The sequence below is a fragment of the Melanerpes formicivorus genome, unplaced genomic scaffold (assembly GCF_026170545.1).
Source record: "Melanerpes formicivorus ecotype bairdi unplaced genomic scaffold, bMelFor1.0.p_v2 SCAF_12, whole genome shotgun sequence".
NCBI classification, from domain to species: domain Eukaryota; kingdom Metazoa; phylum Chordata; class Aves; order Piciformes; family Picidae; genus Melanerpes; species Melanerpes formicivorus.
This window is the reverse complement of record NW_027142364.1, coordinates 17,754,282-17,772,118: the sequence shown is the minus strand read 5'-3', so window position 1 is coordinate 17,772,118 and position 17,837 is coordinate 17,754,282. Positions and strand designations below refer to the sequence as shown.

General features: G+C 43.6%; 1 long non-coding RNA gene across 1 annotated transcript in view; it reads left to right on the top strand.

Moving 5' to 3' along the window:
• The window catches only part of LOC137444601 (uncharacterized), a 147,312-nt gene that overhangs the window by 8,219 nt on the left and 121,256 nt on the right, over positions 1–17,837 (top strand). The gene's annotated exons all lie outside the window — the stretch shown is intronic.

The following is a 17,837-nucleotide window of genomic DNA, read 5'->3' as shown; positions in this document are numbered from 1 at the left end:
ACTTGGGCATCTTAGATTTGAAAGCCCTAAATATCTGAGGGGAAAGAATAGTGTGGCAATTAGGAAGGACTCCTGTTCATAAGCAAATGGTAATACTGCTGTAACCCTGGCTTTTAACCTTGTAATGCTTCACTCCCACAAGAGAAGGCTCAGGGGTGACCTCATTGCCCTCTACAACTACCTGAAAGGTGGTTGTAGCCAGGAAGGGGTTGGTCTCTTCTCCCAGGCAATCAGCACCAGAACAAGGGGACACAGTCTCAAGCTGCACCAGGGGAGGTTTAGACTCGAGGTGAGGAGAAAGGTCTTCACTGAGCGAGTCATTCGTCATTGGAATGTGCTGCCCAGGGAGGTGGTGGAGTCACCATCCCTGGAGGCGTTCAAGAGGAGATTGGACCTGGCACTTGGTGCCATGGTCTAGTCATGGGGTCTGTGTTGATAGGTTGGACTCCATGATCCTCGAGGTCTCTTCCAACCTTTGTTACACTGTGATACTGTAGTGCTTCAATCTGGACAGAAAAGTTTCCTTTAAGTGCTGGGTGCTTGAGGGAAAGTGTCAAAACTAAGGGGTTGGGAATAAGCAGCCTTCCTTGAGGCAGCAGTTGAAGTTCAGTGGTTTCAGAGATTTTTTTGAATGGTGCAGGTTCCTGAGAAATCCAGGTGTTGGGTGATGCTGCCTGGAGATCTGCAGGAGATCATCATGGTGGACAAGAGCATCAGCTTGTGGACAGGCATTTCCCCAGACAGGAACAACTGAGTGTTTTCCCCCTTTAAAGAAAGTGGGTTGTCTCTGCCACCCATCTTCCAGACAAAGCCTGAAGTATCACAAGCGTTTTTATAGATTAGCAGGAGGTGTCTGAGCTGTAGCTCCTTGTTCACCTCCCATATGGAGCAGGTTCTGTATTCCACAAAAACACAGTCATTTGAAGTGAATTGAGGTATGTGTTCTCAATTAGCAGCTTACTGATTACTTTTTCTCAGAGAAATTAACGGAATATTGGAACATCTCTTCTGATTAAAAATCCTGTTTAACACAGGAAATGTATCACAGAATCAGATGTACTTAGGTTTAATCACACACTTGGCTTCATGCTCACATTGGAGGAATTGAGACTTGAGTTATACTCCATTTAATGAAGTTCACTTTCTATACCTCTGATGGAGTGAGCTATGGAAGTGTTGTGCCTGCCCCAGATCTCCTCCTCTGTGCAGGAGGGCACCCCTATCATGTTCTGTGTTTTAAAGAACACAGCAATCCGAAATAGGTTTCAATTAAACACAGGAATGCCTCCATTTTTGAGGGCTCCCTCATCAGCTTCAGGAGTGGGTGGTTGTAATCTTTAGGCAGAGAAACCTGTGGCCTAATGATGGCCAAGTGCATGTAAGCTAAACATCTAATGTCCATGATTCAGCTTTAGGATTATTGTGTTGTTGCCAGCCAGACTTCATTTTTTGGAAGTAACACCTTTTAGACTACTGAGCTGTGGGGACAAAGGGAATTTAACACCAGCCCATTTGTGAAAACACTCCATGGGCACAATGCAGGCTGAATTCTGGAATTTCCACTGTCATATTTGAAAGGTCTGTAATCATATTTGACTTGATGGAAATGGGCTGGATTGTAAGAGAAGGACCCTGGACACCCAATAGGCCAAACCTATTTTCTGAGTCCGGATTTGGGTCAAAATTAAATAAAGGTTGGTTTGTTCATGAAAGTGTTTGTGCCACCTAAATGAAGTGCAGAGCAGCTACAATACATTTTCTTTGCTGTCTCCTGTCCTGCCAGAAATAGAAGTGTTAGCTTTCCTGTAAGGAAAACTTTTTTTTCACAGATTTCCTGGTTGTCTGTGTTAGAGGTGAGTAATTTGAAAGGAGATTTTTTGACTGCTTTGTTTACTGCTCTGAGGGGAATTAGGAACTGAATAGCTGTGAGGAATCTGGACCTTGTGGCTTAATCCTGCCATCTTTTTACAGTGGAGGTCTGCTTAATGTGGATTTTGTGTGCAGTCATTCAGAAGGGGGTTGAGGCTTGAATAATGTTCAGGCTTGAGTTATGTGTGTTAGTGCAGCAGAGTGTCTAATTAATAGATCTGGAGGTTATCTGAGCATATGTTCAGCACTAGCCTGACACTCAGATGATCACTTTGCAGCCTGGAGAGGGTTTTTCTCTGGCCTGCCTGCAGCTGTCTGGAAATGGGGGAATTTTTTTACCAACGAGCCCTTCCAGACAAGTCTTTAGATACAGAATAGAATTAACCAGGTTGGAAAAGACTTTTGAGATCAAGTCCAACCTATCATCCAACACCATCTAATCAACTAAACCATGGCACCAAGCACCCCATCAAGTCTCTTCCTAAACACCTTCAGTGGCGGTGACTCCACCGCCTCTCTGGGCAGCCTGTTCCAATGGACAATCACTCTCTGTAGAACTTCTTCCTAACATCCAGCCTAAACCTCCCCTGGTGCAGCTTGAAACTGTGTCCTCTTGTTCTGGTGCTGGCTGCCTGGGAGAAGAGACCAGCCCCCACCTGGCTACTACCTCCCTTCAGGTAGTTGTTGAGAGCAATAAGTTTTCCTCTGACCCTCTTCTCCAGGCCAAGCAACCACAGCCCTCTGATCCCCTTTGTGGCCTCCTCTGGACCCACTGTAACAGTTCCATGTCCTTCTTGTGCTGTGGGCTCCAGAGTCAAGAGGGAGCTGACAATTTAAGGATGAGCCACCATTCGGGTGGACCAGGAAGATACTCTCCTCCCTTTGTTAGCTGTAGAGGGTGAGAAGGTGTCCTCTCAGCCTCCCCTTCCCCAGACTAATATGTTGCAGGGCAGCACTTTGCTTTAGAGGTTTTAAGAAACTCATTGCACTGTGACAACTGGCTGGTGGCTTCCAATAGAGTCATGCAGGGGTTCATCATGCTTTTCTCATCTCACTCTCAGTTATAGCACTGCCAGGTATTATGGAAGCAGAGTTCAAGGGAGAAAGTGTAACTCCTGGGTTTAGAGGCCCTTCTACATGGGCAGGCTCCTACCATTGTGATCTGTGTTGACATCCTATGAACTATGTGGAAAAGGGGTGCTCTTGGAGTTGCATAGACTTCATTGTGGTCTATAAAGGGTTTGGAATGTGCTGTTCAGGTATTAATTTTTTTTTCTTATACAGCAGTAATTTTCATGACTCTGAAGTTTGATATACAATTCTTGAGGTCCATTATGAAGTGCAGGTTCATTTTCATTCTAAATAACTATTTGAGCTATCAATATCTCGTATGCAGTTTGTCAGTCTATATTATTCATCAACAAAATTTGCATATGATATTAAAATAGTCTCTTGGGATTCTTCCAAGAATGCAGTGCATCTGAGAGGATGCATTTTGAAGTGGTAAAGTATAATTTTAATCACAATGAGCATGTATCCTACTATTTTTCCCCCCTCACATGTGGTATGTCCGTAAAATGGAAAAACAAAAGGTTTAAATCCTGCACCTGGGTTTCACTTTCATGGAATCAAGTTAAATGTAGCATGTGTGCAGACACCTCTGTTAAATAGGAATGTTCTTCTTTGTGCTTTGAAATGATCTTAAATTATTTCTGATGCGTGCTGGGAATGCTCTTCTGAAAGATGGAGCAAAACCAGGTCTTCTGACTTGGTGACCTGGCAACCTTTTAAGCAGACAATGGAAAGAGTCTGTCCTAGAAGTCTGTTTCTTAAAGCTTTTTGTGCAAGTAGTGAGATTTCAGATTAGTCGTGACCTTCCTTGAAGATGAGAAAACAGTCTGTGGTTGGCAGCTTCAGACAACAGGTCTGAACTGAGGATCAGAAGTTAGGATAGAACCATAGCTATAATGTTTCCTGTTTAGGTAGGAGAAGCAGCAGCTGAAAACTTTTCCTTCTGCTGCTGCCCCTGTAGGAAAGCAATCTTTCCTGGGGTACAAACTCAGTAACGACATTTCCTTTTCCTTTGTCACAAATAGCAGAAAGAAAGGGCTAAATATCTTTCTAACCCCTGAGTGGACAGTGACCTTGAGATTGATTTCACCTGATTATCATAGTTTCATAGATTCTTTCTAGAACTGCCTTTGCAATATGAGGTCTAGAGTCCTTACTAGCAAGGAAATAACGTAACCAATACTTGAAATAGTTGTCTCTGCTGTTTACTAAATTAATTTCCCCACTGAGTCTCCAGACATATCTGTCTGGTTCTACTAAAGCAGAGAGTTTCCTAGTATGGCTGCCTCTGGTTCAGCTGCAAATCTCATCTTTCTGTGACTTCTGTTTCACAAATAAGATGACGTTGGTAGATCATAGTTCTGAAGTAATGCTGTTACCCTGTGTGTTCCAGCAAGTCTGGCCAAATGCGCTTCCTTTGTGATCACAGACTGCTTTGTGCACAGCCCTTCCTCATTCAGATTGCTTTTATTCTCTGCTTTGTCTCTCCTGGGTTTTTTAACCACTTTGACTTGTATCTAGTGTCTTAATTGCTGACAATCACCACTGCTGCTTTATAGATGCTGTTCCTGGATTCTGGCCTGGACAAAACTGGATCTCAAATGTTTCATACATTACCACCTTCCGTAATGACCTTGAGTAGTAGCTGTCTCTTTGGTACCCTAGATGCATGGCCCCCAAACTGTCATGTTTGGTATTGTGGGATCAGAGTATTCTCTCATTATCAAACTGAGGAGCAAAACTACTTGATCAACATCATATTCTCTTGATCAACAAATTTCAATTCTTACAGCATTTTCCAAACCTTTGGCTTTTGTATTTTCACAGTCATGTGTTTTTCTCTTGGTTGTTTCACTCCAGTGGCGCTTTGGGACAGAACCAAAAGTATATTCTTGTTGTCTGGGAGAACTTCTAACATAGCAGATGTTTAGTTTTAGAGAATAATTGTTACTTTCTACACTTTCTCTGGAAGCCTCTTGCTTGCTCAGCATGGGGAAGTATTGAAATGCAATCTTGCTGCTTATGAAGCTAACAAAGAAACTTTCATTGCTATTGAAAAATCCAGTATTAGTTTCCACAAGCACTTAGGAAGTGTAAGAAGTGCTGTGGTGAAGAACTAGCTAAAGACCTGAGATGCCCTGCATTAATGTGCTGCTCCTGTGTGGATTTCCTCTTTAGGTGAGGCTGCTTGTGTTCCTTTTTGTGAGCTACAGTGTCATTATAGATACATAAGGTGCTGTGATATGTGCCAGGTGCTGTAACTGCTGTGATGGAGCCATCATAATATGAAGAAACTCCAACAGAGCAGTGATGTGCTTCTGAGAAGCAGGGTGACTTTCAGAAACAATGAATCTTGGTGAATATGTGTAGAGCAGTGTGCCTGTTGGAAGAAGTATCTTGTCACCTGCTAAACATCTACCCCTCAAAGATGAGATTTGATTGTATTTAAATGGTAAAGGCTACTGTGCTACCTGTGCAATAGCTCTTTTGTCCTAATTCCTGATAACCTCCTGCTCTGAGTTCTGCAGGCTAACCTGGAGAGAGCATAAAACACATGTACAGCAATCTAGGCAAATACTTGCTGTGAGGGCTGAGCAAAAGGAACCTATACTGTTCCCTCATATTTGTGCTTCATGTCCTGCCCATTTATGCAATCTTATATTAGATCAAGTCCCCAGCCCTATGTAGGGGCTAGCAGTCTTTACCTCAAGTGAGTGGTGAAAGACAGTCGCATGTACCTGGCTCAGAAGTCTGCATCTACAGATACCAGGAGAGGAAAGGAGACCCTTTATTCTACCTACATTGCTCTAGAAGACCAGTTTGTTCAGGTTTGTTATTTCTGTGGTAGAGATTATCAGAGTGTATGCTTAAGAATGGGATTTTTCTGTGCAAAGACTGGGTTTGGACCGGAGCATAATTAGAGCTCTTGGCTTCTAGTGAGGGGGGAGATAGATATCTAGTGTGTGTGTGTGGGGGGTGATTTTCATTATTTTTTTTTCTTTAAAAAACCAGGCACCCCCCTAAACCTCTGGCAATACCTGGGTGTCAATAGTTAGCTTAGAGAATGTTGCTGCAAATATTAGCTTTACCAGGTACTTGTGACTTTAAGCTAGAATGTTCTTGGAAGCTGGGGAGGAGGTGGCGAGGAGGGGAGGGAATCTGTCTTAACACACTCTTGGATGTGTTTAACAGGTTCTACTGTTGAGTTGCTTCTAAGAGGCCAAATGACATGCCCAGGTATTTCCTTAACAGCTCTTTCAGTTTCCTGAGTCTGGCATTTCACAGTAGCATGGCTAAAAGCATTTAATTGGTCTCTCTTGTGTACCTGGCAGTTCTTTCCATCAGTTGAAGCTTCCTGTTTGCATTACCTCCCACTCTCAGTAACAGCAGATGTATACCTGCAGAGACATTTTTTTGTATTTCCATTCTTCCACATTCAACTTTTTGTGAAGCTACAAAGCCAGTTGGTCCACTTTGGAGTCCTGGTTCTGGCTAATCTGCTCCTCAGCTCCAAAAATGTCCTATGGCAGCAAAATAACTTGGTAGAATTATTGAGCATTTTTTCAGTGTTGTGGAAGTCATCCTCCACTGGGGACACGGCTTTATATCTGCACCAGGACCTTTTCCCATCAACAGTTCTATATACCTGTGGGAAAACTGTCAGCATCATTCTTTATGGGCTCAGTGTTTTAAACCCTGCAGGAGCACTGTCCAAAGCTGCTATGTTGAACAAGTCCTTCCTTGAAAACGCTTCTCAGATTTGTTCTTAATTAATGTCTTCAAGGTTTGAGTTTGAGCTTGTCACTTTCTCAGGGAGCTGGCTTTGCTTGTGAGCCTGCCACTTTGCTCAGTAGTACTAAATGCCCTGTCAAGAGCTGCTGTTTTCCATGAACATGGATGCAGGCCACCCAGGGGGTACCAGATTTGCATTTGGTGCAGTTTTTCATGCTGCTCTATTTCTGGATCCTTGATGGTAATTTCTTGTGTTCTCAGCTACTTCTGTAGCTCTGTGCAGAGCTACTGGATCTATAATGGGTGAAATCCTTTAGTGTCTCCTCATCTCTGGATCTTTCTAGACTTTCTTTTTGTCCTCTGTATTTCTTGATGTTTGAATTTTCTTTTTGTTTACTTTAGCCACATAATTTTGCAGTAAAGAAACATGATGCCAAGTCAAATGCAATTAGCTCCATGGATGGCCCAGAGATTGTGAGGATGGGGATTCTCTGCATTTGCTGAGCAAAAGCTCCATCAGGGTGGTGGGAGCAGTTAGATGTTCTTTCTGATGCTAGAAATTGTTTTCATGGGCTATGTTAGTATCCAGCTCTACCTTCTGGGAAGAGTAAGAGGTCTTCAAAGGTCTGTTCTTTGAGTGTATGAACAAGCAGGATGCCATGGGGTGTTGCTTTAAAAAAAAATCCTCTGTAAAGACTTCAAATGAAAGCTTGGATTTTTCACCCTGGTTTCCAAAGGCCATATCCCTTATTAGAAGGTCCACAGGAGGCTCATGTCATTAGAGGTGGTAAATTTAACAACTTTGTTCAGACCTTCACAGGAACAAAATACACTAGAAGGCTCAAAAACTTTGAGTTTAAAGGATTCATTGCACTGAGAGTGGAAGTGACCATAGGAAACTACATCTGAATGCAGTGTTCTGTTTCTGCTCCTTTAACTTGGCAAAGATGTGATATTCACTCTTAGGATAAAGTGATGTGAAGCAGCTGCACTGACAGATAAGATTAATTATCCTTTGCGTTGCTGATACTAACCCTGCTTGTCATCAGGACTGTGAGAAGAGTTGCCCCCTGACTGGGTCATTTTGTGAATGCATTTACCACCAATACCTTATTTTAAATCATCATAATAGGTAATGAGTCAAAATGGAGACTGTCACCTGGGGTTTTCTATCAACACTTGAGGATGACAATGTTGCTCACATTTTAATATGCAGAGAGGAGCAATATTAGGTAGCCATCTGCTGGACTTTGGAGTTTCCACAGGTCATAAACACCTTAAATACCCTTGTGACTCAACACAGTGAATGTGAGATGATTCCCTGAGACTAGAAAGTTGGTCATGGTTGTAACCATCAGTTCTGCTTTCTATAGAGAAGTTGTTCAGATATGGGGAGGAAGAAGTACTTGCGTACCATGGGGAGTAGCAAGTCATCTAGCTGATGAGTTTCATGTCAAAAGGCTTACTCTAGCTTCATCTTTGTCTCCATTTATCTGTTGCAATAAGTAAGGTAAGTAAATATTAATTTCTAGTCTTGGTCTCCACTAACAGAATCTGGGATCTTGGACTATGCTGATAAGCAAAACTGGCCAGCATGTCTGCTGTCATGCACTCAGAGGAGATGAGTGTCTGTTACTTCTCTGGCTGTGCTGCCTGGCTCTGGACCTCTTAGAAAGATGTGTGAGCCTGGGCAGCTCTGCTAGTGGAAGGTGTCATGGTGGCAGCCTGAAGGTTGGGAAGTCCTTGGCCTCTGCCAACCTGGTGGCATGATATGTTGAGGAATGCCAGTCTATTTGTTCATGTGCTATGGGAACAATCTCCAGGTGTCTCTGCAGATACATGAAGCCAGAAGGCCAAGGACAGCTCCCCTTGCCTTTTTCTTTAATAGGAGCTCTCTGGTGCAGGGCATGGTACCCAAGAGTTTCTAGGGCATGGTACCCAAGAGTTTCTAGGGCATGGTACCCAAGAGTTTCTAGGGCATGGTACCCAAGAGTTTCTAGGGATTGCAACTTTTGTAATTACACTGAATCCAATCCGGTTTTGAATTCCCAGCGGGAAGTGGGGAAATGGCAGCGTTTAGTACTGTGTTCAGTCAGCTCTGCACATAAAAGTAATTAAGCAATTCTAATCTTCTGTCTCCTCTGTCATACTAAGGTCAGTTTTAGCATGAGTTTGGGGCATTCCTTGCTGATAAATCTTCATGTTGGATGTAAAAAAAAAAAAAGCCAAGTGCATTCAAATTTATGCATTAAAATTTCTCCCTGGAAAGAGAGGAAAAGTGTTAATGTCTGCAGAGAAATCATGTCTAGAACTTCTAGGAGGCTGAGGTAGCCCCATCCCGTAGTTCCTAACAGGCAGCTAATTAGAGTTACAAAGGCCCTGAAGATCTCTAAAGTGTTAATTTGATTAAATCTGGATTGGGGCTGCCCACCTGTTCTTCTAAATATAAGTGACTCTGCAACATGAGCCATCAGTCGTCAGAGGTGGGTAAACCAGGGGAACCTCTGTTTGTGAATGAGGGTGAGCCAAGGAAGAGAGAAGCCTGCATGAATGCCTTGGCAGCGCTTCCTGGCTCCCACGGTGACCTTAGATACAGATCACTTTATGTCATATTCTGTTGAATGTGTATAGTCAGCTCTAACGGCTCGTTGATCCCAGCTAAGCTCCTTGGCTTGGCTTTGCTGTCAAGTGTTCTTGTTTGCCCTGCTCTAGTAAGTTATGTGGCTTGAAGCTGCAGGCGTTTCCTTACTGTATGGAAATAAATTCAAAAGCTCCATTGTGATCACTTGTTGAAACAGCTCTGACTTACTGCACCAAGGTTCCCTGATGCTGACAAACTGAACAACTTCCCCTTGGAGAGCAACCCTTGCAAAGCAGTCCTGCCTGCAGATCTTATCTGCAGTGTGAAGGAGGTGTCTTACAGAAGCTCATTTAAACAACTTCACACCATCCTTCTCCATAGAACTGAGTCTGCATAATCCACATGAATCCCTTGATTTACACATTGAATCTCAATGCATCACTGCTTAGTGGGTGACAGCCATCCTCCAAGTACTGCTAATTAGCTTTTTATTTAAATGAGCCACTAAATTTTGAGCATGGTGTATTTGCCAGTTGCAGCACACAGTAGAGCTCTGAAGTGCTCTTGGTATTCTATGTATTCCTCATAGATCCAGTTTCTGTATTGCTGTCCTGCAGATCTTTCTCTGCTGCTCCCCTCAAATACAAGCTTATTGGTTTTGCCTAAAATAACCATTTATACAGGGGCCCCTTGCTATCAGATGCTAAATACCCCTTTTGGTAAAGTAATGCTATTTTTTCTGCTAATGCTGCCTAACTGCAGCAATCCTGCACAGGTTGATCTCAAACCCTTCAGGGTGTGCTAACAGCTTCCTTTCAGAATATGCATTATTTTCTCTCCCATGGGCACTCATTTGAAGAAGCAGCCCACCTTATGATAATATTGAGCTTGACTGTTCCTTGCAATTTAATGTTGTGTTGACATTGAAATTCTGTCTTCACTCCACTCTTACACAGATTATTTATATACATTTTATATTGCAATTTTTTTTACTGGATTAAAACCTGTATTCCTAATGACTTCATGGCAATAGCTGCCTATATTGCATAAATAACAAGCTTTTCACCTGAGGACTGATTTACATCTTCCCAAGTTGCATGATTTCTTTGTTAGGCTTATTAAAAACTCTGAGTGCTTTCTTACCCTCTCCCTTCCTTTTCCCTTCTGCTGTATCTGAAAGTGCTCTGGCCAGCCCTAGGGAATGTCAGCCCTCCTCCACCTGTGGGTAGGCTGGCAACGTGGAGTGCTGGCTCAGAGTCCTACCCTGGTGCCTTTCCTACAGTTTTACACCTCTGTTCCTGGACCTCTCCCAACCAGGGATTAAGGGCATGACACTGAATTGTGCAAGACTCTTCTTTACAGTGATTTTATGCTGTGGGGAATTCCATTAGATTAGCTTTTTGGACCACAAAACTTCTTTCAGATCTCTTCTAAGACGGATGTGAATTCTGGTTTCCTGAGGTAAATAGAACTTTCTGATCCTATTCCATCCACCTGCCAAAATCAGGTCCGTAAGGGCAGCCAATATCTATTACTGGTTTACGTTGGTGTAAGTCTTCTGATGTTAAAGGTTGAGGCTGTGTAACTGAGAGTGGAATTTGGCTTGTGGCCTTTGTTTTATATGACATGGGGGAAAGCCTCCAGTTCAGGCCAGACTTGTGACCAGATACAGTAAGAGCAGTTTGATAGAGGGAAGAACTGATGAAAAAGCTGAAATAAAAAAAGATCTGTATAAGGATGTGGGCATAGAAGTGTGGAGTGTCATCCCCCAGGGATCAGTGCTGGGCCCTGTCTTCTTCAACATCTTCATTGATGATCTGGATGAGGGGGTTGAGCCAGTCATCAGCAAGTTTGCAGGTGACACCAAGTTAGGAGCAGATGTTGGTCAGTTAGAGGGTAGAAAGGCTCTGCAGAGGGACCTTGACCAACTGGACAGATGGGCAGAGTCCAATGGGATGGCATTCAACAAGTCCAAGTGCCGAGTGCTGCACTTTGGCTACGGCAATCCCATGCAGAGCTACAGGCTGGGGTCGGAGTGGCTGAGAGCTCCCAAACAGAGAGGGACCTGGGGGTGCTGATCGACAGCCACCTGAATATGAGCCAGCAGTGTGCCCAGGTGGCCAAGAGGGCCAATGGCATCCTGGCCTGCATTAGGAATAGTGTGGCCAGCAGGAGCAGGGAGGTCATTGTGCCCCTGTACTCTGCTTTGGTTAGGCCGCACCTTGAGTCCTGTGTCCAGTTCTGGGCCCCTCAGTTTAAGAAGGACATTAAAACGCTTGAACATGTCCAGAGAAGGGCAACAAGGCTGGGGAGAGGCTTTGAACACAAGCCCTATGAGGAGAGGCTGAGGGAACTGGGATTGTTTAGCCTGGAGAAGAGGAGGCTCAGGGGTGACCTCATTGCCCTCTACAACTACCTGAAAGGTGGTTGTAGCCAGGAAGGGGTTGGTCTCTTCTCCCAGGCAACCAGCACCAGAACAAGGGCACACAGTCTCAAGCTGTGCCAGGGGAGGTTTAGACTCGAAGTGAGGAGAAAGTTCTTCACCGAGCGAGTCGTTCGTCATTGGAATGTGCTGCCCAGGGAGGTGGTGGAGTCACCGTCCCTGGAGGCGTTCAAGAGGAGATTGGACGTGGCACTTGGTGCCATGGTTTAGTCATGGGGTCTGTGTTGATAGGTTGGACTCCATGATCCTCGAGGTCTTTTCCAGTCTTAGTTATACTGTGAGACTGTGTTTCTGCTTTGTGTATTATTAAACCAGCATACATATATTTATTAAATAAAACCTGCAAATGTGTTTTGAATTTTCCCTTCTGAAAAAAATGCTACTCTTCTGGAAGGAATTCTATAATACATGTACGTGAAATTCAGCCTCTAATGCGGAGAATGTTTGGGTGCTGACTTTGTCAGGCTGTGCAGCACACTGTGCACATCTGGGAGTGTTAGACTTTGGGGTCGAGTAGAACATTGTCAGAAGCAACTGTTGCATTTTTTCTTTGCTGCTGTTTTCTTTTTTCCTGTTCTGTTGGTTTTTTTTTCCCCCCCATTCCCTCTTTACCATGACATCTTTATCCCTGTGGTCAACATCAGCTCTGCAGAATGTTTCTGTGTTCCATGAGGAAAAATACAGTAGCTTTTTTTTCCTGTTAGCTAATTTCCATTAGCAGCCTGGAGGTCAAAAAAAATCAAGCAAAAAAAATAATAATAATTTATTATAAAAACTATTTTGGCTTTGGAAAGGACACTTCCATATAGAAAAACTTCAAAAGGACAATGCTGCCTCATTCCAAACAAAAGGGAGGATAATAGAAACGGCGATTATCCTCTCAGTGATAATTCTAGAGCAACAAATTTGGTTTCCACTTCCACTATTTTCAGTGATTTTTATTTAAGCAAAGGAATTGCTCAGTATTCACACACTGACCATCTCTTTGCTCTTGTCTTCCTTGACATGTTGGTTGGTTTCTCACATGTTTGTTGATTTTTCTCACAAAGCTCAGTGACTTCAAGCAGTGTTCATTGGAAGAGGGCTCTTCAAGATGTTGGGAATATAGAGAAGGCACCCAGGGCTAAACTGGTTATCTCTGGGGTTTAGCCCTTCTTGTCAGAGCACCAAGGTTTTATTCTAGGCAGGGGAATGATACTTAAAATATTACAGCAACTGCAGGAGGTTCTTGGCCCACTTCAAGTAAACATTTTCATTGTGCATGTGCAAGTTCTTTGAAATCTATGGACCCTCCCTGTCCAGCATGAAAGTTTAGAGTGGAGTCTCACGGGGTGAAAATGATGATGATTTCACATCACTTTTTGATGTGCATTAATCTCAGTGGATCAGGTCATGATCTTGTTTTGGCCTTGAAGTTTTGTTGTCTGATACCTACAAATAGTGATTGCTTTCAAGAAGATTTTTTTCCTGACTCTTGTGCTTGTGCAAAATCAATCTTCAAGTCAGATATTTTATCCTTCCAGAAGTTGTTAGTGTTTCCAGTTCTGTAGTTGTTTAACTCAGATTCTCCTAGGCTGTTTTGCTTTTGTGTGGGAATTTGGAATTTGGGATGATTGTTGGATCTTTCCTTTTTGCCTCTGAGAGAGGTAAAAACTGAAACCAGCAGGATAATTCTTGAAGGAAGAGCTGTATGAGAAGCTGTGTGGGATTTCCTCTGGAATCATGGCTTCTCTGGCTTCAGGATGGATGAACATCTTCTGTCATCTGAGCTTGCCTGACGAATGTGCTGAATTGTGGTGAGAGAGGGCAAAAAGCTGGAGATGTCTGGCAGAAATGAGGAGGAAAAACAAGATCAGGTCATCCCCCCCCAGGCTGGTTTTATCTCTTTTCCAGTGGCTGCAAGAAGAAGACTTAAGGCAGAATGTTAGTCCTGGTGTATTAGAAGATGTGGATGAGACTGGAGACTTGTTTGGATTAGGTTTTCACATGTGTGTGTGGTTCCCCCCCTGAAGTTCTCTGCCAACTTTATGCAATGCTTATAATCTTGTGTTTTGTGAGGAGAAAGTTAACTTAGCCTGGGGAAAAGGAGGCTCAGGGGAGACCTTTTTGCTGTCTACAACTACCTGAAGGGAGGTGATAGCCAGGTGGGGGCTGGTTTCTTCTCCCAGGCAACCAGCACCAGAACAAGAGGACACAGTCTCAAGCTGTGCCAGGGGAAGTTTAGGCTGGAGGTTAGGAAGAAAATTCTACACAGAGAGAATGATTGCCCAGTGGACTGGGATGCCTGGGGAGGTGGTGGAGTCACCATCATTGGAGGTGTTTAGGAGGAGACTTGATAGTGTGCTTGGTTGCATGGTTTAGTTGGATAGGTGGTGTTGGATGATAGGTTGGATGCAATGATCTTGAAGGTCTCTTCCAACCTGGTTTATTCTATTCTAATTTGCTTTTCAGTGGAGACAAAGCTAATAAGTAGGGAAGGGCCTGACTGCATAAAAAGTTAGACTGTTGTGATCTTTATCTTGGTAAGTACATAAAGAAAAGAATGAGCCAAGAGTGATTTCTCCATGTATTATCCCTCTTCTTATCTGTGAAGCTAATATCACCTAATCCTTCTATAATGTTGCACAGCCTACTCAGACTGGTGTTTTCCTCCTGCATTTCCTCATCACTGCTTTTGGCTTACATGAGTAGTGAGAATATAAACTCAATAAGGAGGTAGAAGGATATGAGGAATTACATGCTTTTGAAGGATATGTGGCAAGTAATGTAACTCTGGCTTATACCATGTAGTAGCGTGACAAAATGGCCCTAAGTGGTGTGAGAAATCCTACCCTGGGGAAAGCCAATGTTCTGTGGCTCCCAGCTCTAGCTTGGGGACAGTTAGGGATGGTCACCAGCTGAGGAAGAGGAGGATTCATGTGCAGGCAAGTGCTGGCCCTCGGGCTCTCTAGGGGCTGGTGACACAGGAACTTGAGCTACTAGCAACATTCATGTGCTGCTTTAGCTAGGAAGCTAAAAGATGTCAAGGCACACTAGTACAGCAAAGGCTGCTAGAAAAGCTTCACATCCACCCACCAATGGAAGAGAAGAGCAGAGACAGTATGAAGTGTTGTGATGTTTTGAATTATCCATCTAGGACAGCTTTTAAATCTTCATTGGTGGTATCAAGACTCAATTTCATATGGTGTGCTGTCTGCTAAGTCATCTAAAAAAACCCAGGAGATGTATGGAATCTGCTAGTTTATTTAGGAGAGTGCAAAATGCTGCAGCATGTTTAGCTGTGATATGAAGATACTGGTGTGTATCAAATGACTTGTAGGACAACATGGGAATGAACTCCAAGTAGCTGCTGTTTTACAGTTTCTCCACTAAAATCATGTACAAGACTGTGCTCACAGGTTTCTGTTGTTAGGCTCTATGTTGTAATAGATACCTGGTGACCAAGTGAATTGGTTTCTGCTGCCCATTGAGGATCAGTTCCTAGCAAATGAATGGTCCTGCTTTCATATACATGTTCAATTCTTTAGGTATGCCATGCTGAATGACCTTGACCAAGTCCTGCTATTGCTAAAACTAGGGAAAATTTTGCCAGCTCTTCACTTGTAAAATTGCTTTGCCTTAAGTCTCTTTTGTTTCAGTTTCTGGTGTGTGCAGCGAAGTGTTCACCAGAAAATGAAGATTTGGAGAACTTCTCCTTAGCTCTCTCCTCAGATCAAGATGTGAACTCAATACTTTTTAGGACAAGACTATGACAAATGCTGTTAAACTCCATGTTGCTGGTTGCAAAACTTGCATTGCTGTAAGCAAGGCATCCAGCAAGCTGCTGAATGTATGGTGTAAGACTTGGCATGGCCTGCTTTGCCAGACTCATCTCTGGCTTTGCTTTGTATCATCAGAACTTGTCTTCTGCAACTCTGCTAGGAGCATATAGAGAACTGAAAGATAAGTGAGCAAAGTTGTTCTAGCTGCCTATGCGTCACTCAGTCTCTAAGCAGCCAATGAAGGTTGGACTGATTTTAGGGACTCAATCTCATGACTGATTTCTGAACCTCTTGGTACTGTGAGAAGTTTGGAGCCTGTAAGGGGCCTGATGAAGCAAAACCAAGGTTAATGATAGGCATCTTTTTGCTATCTATTCTGTAAATCAAACATGGCTCTGTCTTCTGGTTTAGGGTAGCTTCTTAGATGTCCAGCTGGCTCAGGGAGTAGTTAAGAGGTTGACTCCATCCACAGGTGATCAGTGTGAATATTGCTGAATTTAACAACATCTAAGCATTATTTGGTGGTGCATGTGGAGCAGCTTTGCACATCTCTGCTTTTAATAGACAGAGATCTGTGGATCAGGAGCTGTGCTCACAATCAGCAGTTCTGCTGGCACTTTGGATGCAGCAGGATGCTTGGCTTTATCCACCCTCTGCTGACCTGTGGGTGTAATGCTTTGGGTCACATCTCAGGTGCTGCAATGAAAAAGTGTTGTCGACCCCTGCTCTGTACCCATTTGGGAATCCCCACCTCTGAGGCCCCAGCTAGGCATATGTTACATGATGATTACCTAAGGTAGGGATTCCCTTCCTCTGATGGAATATTCCAGCAAGGGATTTGTATGGATTCAGAAGGCTGATTACTTACAGCAAATGCCAGAAATGTTGGCAGCTGTGGTTGTGGTGGTGCTTTTTTTTCCTGTAAGGGCAGCTGATTTTGTTTTATTCCTTGTAGCCAGGAACCGAGGGTGCCTGGTGCTCCTCTGAGAACAATGGTACCATGAAGTAGACATTCCTATGTGGTTAGATCCAGTGCCCATCAACAGAAAAATCAAAGACAGTTGCACCAGCAATTAAAACACTTTGTTTGTCAGGCTGCTAGTATTTTTTTGGAAGCTGATGGAATTTGGCTTGTCATCTAATGCGCTGATCCTTTGCCAAGTGTCAGGTCCTCGACCAGCCGCCCCAGTCACTCTACCAACTGTCATCCCCCCTTGCAGAAAGTGGAATGCACTGGGGTCGGCAGCTTGCTGAAGAACGAGCAGCCTCTGCCAGCATGCTTCACTTCAACAGCTCTGCAGCACCAGCTGTGGGAAGTCCATCAATCCTGGAATGGTTAATGTTTGAATTAGCCTCTGCAGCACTAATGCATGGATTTGCATTGACTACTCTCTCCTGGAAGGAACAACTGGTACCAGCTTACTGTGCCTGGGCATTCTGAAAGTCTGTCACTCAGCTGCCTCTGGACTGTGAACCACAGCTAAAGTGTTGATGAGCTGCTTTACAGCAAGTCAGGACCTAGAACTGCAGTGATGAACACAGCAAGGATATGTAAATTTGCTCCAAGATGTGGCCTTTGGGGTATTTCAGTGTTTCAGCATCCTAACCACATGGATGGGGCTCTAGGCTTATTCACATGTGAGCAAGCTGGAATTAATACAGCAAATGCTATGTTAGCTACATCAACTTCTAACCATGATTAGCTGAGATCATCACAGTCCATTGTCCCATTTCAGTTTTCCCCCAGCTTTCTGCTGTCTGATCTAACAGTAGTGGCAACTGTCTGTACCCTTTGTGAGCAGGAGTCCTCCTCAGGCAGTGGATGTTGCAGTCAAGCTACTAGAACATTTCATATGCGAAACACTGTCTTAAGCATTTGAAGATGGTCATATAAACAACTTGGTATGCACTCACATTTATATATACTCAGTGTGATGTGTTTGATAACAGCAACATCTTTTCCTGGTTTAGAAGCAAAATTCTATCAATATTTAGAAGGACTTGTGCAACACTAGCACAGGTGCAGCTCTGAAGCACTTGATCCATGTGTTCAGGGCCAATATAAGGCCTGAGGTCTCACTGCAGCCCTTAAAAATGGAGGTGCTCTGCCTAGAAGCATTATATCCAATCTAAATGGAGCAAACTGGAACGCCAAACGATACAACATCCTTCCCCAGGGCATGAAACTGAGCAGAAAAGAGGAAGCAAGAGGTTTGCTCCAAGGTTCTGATCCTGTGATGAGGTCTCTTGTGATCTCAAGTGCTCATGGAATGGTACTTAGCTAAATGACAGGCTCAGCAAGCTGGGAGTAAGTGCTTTTCCTCATCCAGGAAAAAAGAAATGCTTGAAAATACTTAGTGGCACTGAGGTTGAATAATGT